The sequence below is a fragment of the Xyrauchen texanus genome, unplaced genomic scaffold (genome assembly GCF_025860055.1).
Source record: "Xyrauchen texanus isolate HMW12.3.18 unplaced genomic scaffold, RBS_HiC_50CHRs HiC_scaffold_1318, whole genome shotgun sequence".
Lineage (NCBI taxonomy): Eukaryota > Metazoa > Chordata > Actinopteri > Cypriniformes > Catostomidae > Xyrauchen > Xyrauchen texanus.
Window position 1 is genome coordinate 1 of NW_026265672.1, and position 5,583 is coordinate 5,583.

Consider the following 5,583-nt stretch of genomic DNA (forward strand, 5'->3'; position numbering starts at 1 on the left):
AAAGAACATGTTACCCCCTTGAAGAAGAGAGAAATATTGGGAAGAGTAAAACTGAGAAACTGATGAGAGGAAAAGAGTGTTTGTGAGAGTTTGTAGTTTTTAAAACAGTGTTTAATTGCTGTTGTGTTTTAGTGTCATTCATGGAGAATCTCCTGAATCCAGCTGTGTGTCCATGAAGAGTGACCGGTCAATGGATCATCCACCTAAATTCAGTTCAGGAGCCCCTTGTGCTGATGTGAGGTGAGGACTCTCATGTTGACTGACAGTATGAACGTGTACACCACAGTCTGAGGGACCATTAGAAAGAATCCAGTGTAAAAAATATAAATCTAAAAGGAAATATGCAATTATAATAAAAATAATGAGTCCTTCTACAGCTGATTGCTTTACTGTAACAGTTTCATTGGCATCTCTTCACAAGAGCTCATCTTTATACTGTACAGTAATATCATGTGAACATGACAGAGATGATCAGACATGACAAGAGATTGTTCCTCAGGTTTATCACAGGACATACAGTCTGCTGGAGATCACAATGTTACTAAAAAGGACATGTTGACTATATGTTACAGTATGTTTCCACCTGTGCTACAGTAATCTGTGTCTGATGAAGAATATGTTGTAGGGATATGTGTTGACACTTTTTCACTTTTGTTTGACAGTATTTCAGTGACACTTAAAAACTGAAGAAATTGTCTCGTACTACATTGAATACTGACACAATAAAGAGGCTGTTTATGTTTTTAAAGGAATTCTGGTCTCTGTAAAAAATACAAGATCCTTAAAACTTCCAGTGATCTTGTAATCAGTTGCAATTGCATGGGGCCCCGGACGTCGAGAGGGCCCCCACACCGTAGGAAAGCTCATCAAAAGCGCTTGAAGTGACATGATGTTCTGGGTACACACGTGAACACGCCGTTGTCAGCGCCTCAGAGCGGTTCACGTTAGAAGCTGCTGGGTTGTTCCAATGAACACGTGCTGGATCTAACATCCTTGACTGCTGCACCGCGTCTCTGTGTTTCTTCAGTGTGTCACGCAGTGACCGTGTAATGAGGCAGACGAGAATGAGGATCTAAGTGCAGCTTTTAATGAACACAAAAGATGAACACGGTAACTCAGAGTGTAAAGAAAAACCAAGAACAGGGCTTAGAACAAGACATGAATACATTCAACAACTGACAACCGGTGAGCAAACAAACAGAGCTTTAAATACACAAAGGACTAATGACAAATTAAACACAGGTGAGGACAACAGGAGACAGCTGGCAGTGATGTGGTTAGGGAATTATGGGAAGTGTAGTCCATGGGAAACATTAATTGATGGTTATAATATTAATAAATACCAACTAATTTCCAAAATGTTACTGGTGAAGTAGATTCTTGCACACCCTGTTTACAAAAAACAACAACAACTGGAAAACATCATTCATTATAATTAACTAGATTTTTATTTCATTAAACATTTTGAATGTACTTTGCTACAACGGCTTATAGGATGAATTTAAAATTATGATTTAAAAATAAATTTTACGTAATTTAAGCATCTATTTTCTAAATGGGGCCCCGGGTTGGTCGGTTGCTCGGGGCCTCAGAAATCGTAATCCCGCCCCTGCTTGTAATGTCCCGTTATGTCGTGTTTTGTGTTCTGAATGATCAAATAAAACACACGTCCTCACTGCAGCTTCAGGATTTCTCAGTTCATTAAAAATGAAAATTGTGTCATAATTCACTCACCCTCATGCAGAAGACACAAAAGCAGATGTTTGAATGAATATGGTGAGTGGTCTTGTTAATACAAAGGCAGAGTGACTCACTTTAAAACTTAAAATAAAAGTATAAATGTGTAATTTTTCACTGTAAATCTTGACGTCTGTTGTGCATTCATGAGTGCTGTGAGAGATGTTTGTTCACAGCGGCTCGAGTGTTTATGTGAGAACTTATGTTGATGTTAGTGACATTGCAAGTTCTCATGTGACATATAATATATAAGACACATCATTAAATGTGTTTTATTGCACTGGATGTTGAAATTATGTTTCAGATTACTAAAAAAACACATGAACTAAACTCTGTTTAATTGCTGTTTTAGTGTCATTCATGGAGAATCTCCTGAACCCAGCTGTGTGTCCATGAAGAGTGACGGGTCAATGAGGCGTCCAATTACCTTCAGTTCAGGAGAGTCTTTGATCAACTACAGAAACAAACAGGATGAATCAGAGTCAACTGCTGGGAAAGTGCCATTGGACTCCATTTTTGTGGTGTGTGTGTGTGTGTGTGTGTGTGTGTGTGTGTGTGTGTGAGAGAGAGTGAGAGAGAGAGAGAGAGAGAGAGAGAGAGAGAGAGAGAGTTTAGTATAGGCTGTTTTTTTAAATACACACTGTCTCATACAGCTTCACAATAATCTTAATAACACACACACACACACACACACACACACACACACACACACACTGATGAATTCAAGACAACTAAAGCACAAATAAAATGAGTGGTGATTCTTGTCCACTGATCCTTCAGTTCCTCTCTGTTACTGAATGAAGTTTGTTGTTTGAATGTTCACTGATTTCAGGAACTTGAGCACAAAATCATCTCTCTGATGAAGAAAGAGCTGAAGAGTTTCAAGAGACTACTGATCTCAGATTCCCCAGCATGCTCTGAGAGAGAGGAGGAGGATGATGAAGGTCAGAGCAGAGTCAGAGAGGGGTTTCTGAAGATCACACTGCACGTCCTGAAGAAGATGAAGCAGACAGACCTCGCTAACACACTTCAAACCAGTAAGAGCTCGCGACTCACGCCACTATTACATCACGCCACCTTCAGAGGAAACACACAGTGTCTGGATTCACTCAATATTAGTGAAAGAAAATAAACTTCATGTCTAATGACCATTAAACATCAACATCAATTATAATTCCCATTTCTTTTCCTCTTTACATCAGAACTGATTTCTGTGCATCAACAAAAACTCAAAACAAAACTAAAAGAGAAATTCCAGAGAATTACTGAAGGAATGTCAAATCAAAGCAGCTCAACACTTGTGAATGAGATCTACACAGAGCTGTACATCACAGAGGGAGGGAGTGCAGAGATCAATAATGAACATGAGGTGAGACAGATTGAGACAGCATCCAGGAGAGCAGAGACACAGGAAACACCAATCAAATGCAATGACATCTTTAAAGCCTTACCTGGACAACACAAAGCCATCAGAACTGTGCTGACTAAAGGAGTTGCTGGAATTGGGAAAACTGTCTCTGTGCAGAAGTTCATTGTGGACTGGACTGAAGGAAAAGCAAATCAGGATGTTCACTTCATATTTCCACTTCCTTTCAGAGAGCTCAATCTGATGAAGCACAAAAATATCAGTTTGATGGATCTTCTTCATCAGTTTTTCACAGATACAAAAGAACTGAGAGAATTGAAAACATTCCTTGATGACTACAAAGTCATTTTCATTTTTGATGGTCTGGATGAGTGTCGACTTCCTCTAGATTTCCAGAACAATGATATTTTGTGTGATGTGACAGAATCGGCCTCAGTGGATGTGCTGCTGACCAACCTCATCAAGGGGAATCTGCTTCCTTCTGCTCTGCTCTGGATCACCTCTCGACCAGCAGCAGCCAATCAGATTCCTCCTGAGTGTGTTGACCAGCTCACAGATGTACTGAGGCTTCAATGACCCTCAGAAGGACGAGTATTTCAGGAAGAGAATAAAAGATGAGCGTCTGGCCAACAGAATCATCACACACATGAAATCATCAAGAAGCCTGTACATCATGTGTCACATACCAGTCTTCTGTTGGATTTCAGCCACTGTTCTCCAGAGACTGTTGAGTGAAGCAGAGAGTGCAGAGATCCCCAAGACTCTCACTCAAATGTTCACACACTTCCTGATCTTTCAGAGCAAACTGAAGAGCCAGAAGTATGATGGGAAATGTGAGGTGGATCTTCAGCAGGCTAGAGAGAGGATTCTGTCTCTGGGAAAACTGGCTTTTCAACAGCTGGAAAAAGGGAACCTGATCTTCTATGAGGAGGACCTGAGAGAGTGTGGCATTGATGTCAGAGAAGCGTCAGTGTACTCGGGAGTTTGTACCCAAATCTTCAGAGAGGAGTTTGGACTGCACCTGGGGAAGGTGTTCAGCTTTGTGCATCTGAGCATTCAGGAGTTTCTCGCTGCTCTGTATGCTTTTCTTTCCTTTTATCAACAGAAATCAGGTCTCTTCAGTAAGTTTAAGTCATCTATGAGTGATCTCCTGAAGAGTGAAGTGGACAAGGCCTTACAGAGTGAGAACGGACACCTGGACCTTTTCATTCGATTCCTTCTGGGTCTCTCACTGAAGTCCAATCAGACAATCTTACAAGATCTACTGACACAGACAGGAAGCAGCTCTGACAGCAAACAGGAAATAGTTGAGTACATTAAGATGAAGATCAGGAAGAATCCCTCTCCAGAGAAATCCATCAATCTGTTCCACTGTCTGAATGAACTCGATGATCATTCTCTAGTGCAGGAAGTACAAACATACGTGAACAGAACAGATATCAATTGTCTCTCTGGAGTCCGTCTCTCTCCTGCTCAGTGGTCAGCTCTGGTGTTTGTGTTGCTGAACTCAGAAGAGAAGCTGGATCAGTTTAATCTGAGGAAATATGATCCATCACATGAATGTCTTCTGAGACTGCTGCCGGTGATCAAAGCATCCAGAAAAGCTGAGTGAGTAATTTAGTGTTTTAAACTCACTTTATTGAAATTAAATAGCAGAGGTTAGATTTTAATGTATTTTGTTTGACTAGAAACAACCCCTTATAATATTTTGATGTTTGTTTGGTTTCATGTGTTACTTTTTATATTTTTACCTTCATTTTAAACAGACATTGTAGCCAAATAGATTCAAAATGTTTAATGCAAAGTTAATAATCTAGTTTAATAAAACAAAAACATGTTTTCTACAGTTTTCCACTAAATAAATACAAAACGATACTTTATTTACTTTATACTGATACTTTATCATTTTTATTTATGCTTCCACATACAATAATAGACATCAGCCTCATAAATAAATCATTATTTACCGGCATATATTTTTACTAAAACATTTCTTTAATGAACATGATGTGCAAAAACCCAGTTAAATATGATATAATACTGAATTATTATTGGGGGTATCAGTCAAGTTTATTATTATAATTCTGAATAATTATTACTATTATTTTAAGGCTTTGATTGTTTTATACTTTATTAATTTATTTGTCATATTGTAGCTTCCTTTATTCCTGCAATGTTTATTTTACACAGTTTTTCTGTTTCTGTTTTGATAATCCTTTAATGGATTTGACTAAAAACAATGTTAAATTACGTTATACTGTAATATATAAAATTGCATTAAGATATGAATAATATAGCGATCAATATTTATTTAGATTGGTAATGAATTATTAGTTTAGACGGCTTTATGTCAAGTGTTTAACTTTGTTAATTTGGTGGTAAATATTGTGTTATCATCTGTAGGTAATGTTTTCATCTAAGTGTAATCAATAGATGTTTGACTTCATGCAGCGCTGTGTGATCAGATCCAATCAGAGTTT

The 5,583-nt window shown here is 38.3% G+C and overlaps 1 pseudogene; it reads left to right on the forward strand.

Moving 5' to 3' along the window:
• The first annotated feature begins 82 nt into the window (after positions 1–82).
• LOC127641670 (NLR family CARD domain-containing protein 3-like) lies at positions 83–4,703 on the forward strand (annotated as a pseudogene).
• The last annotated feature ends 880 nt before the right edge of the window (positions 4,704–5,583 follow it).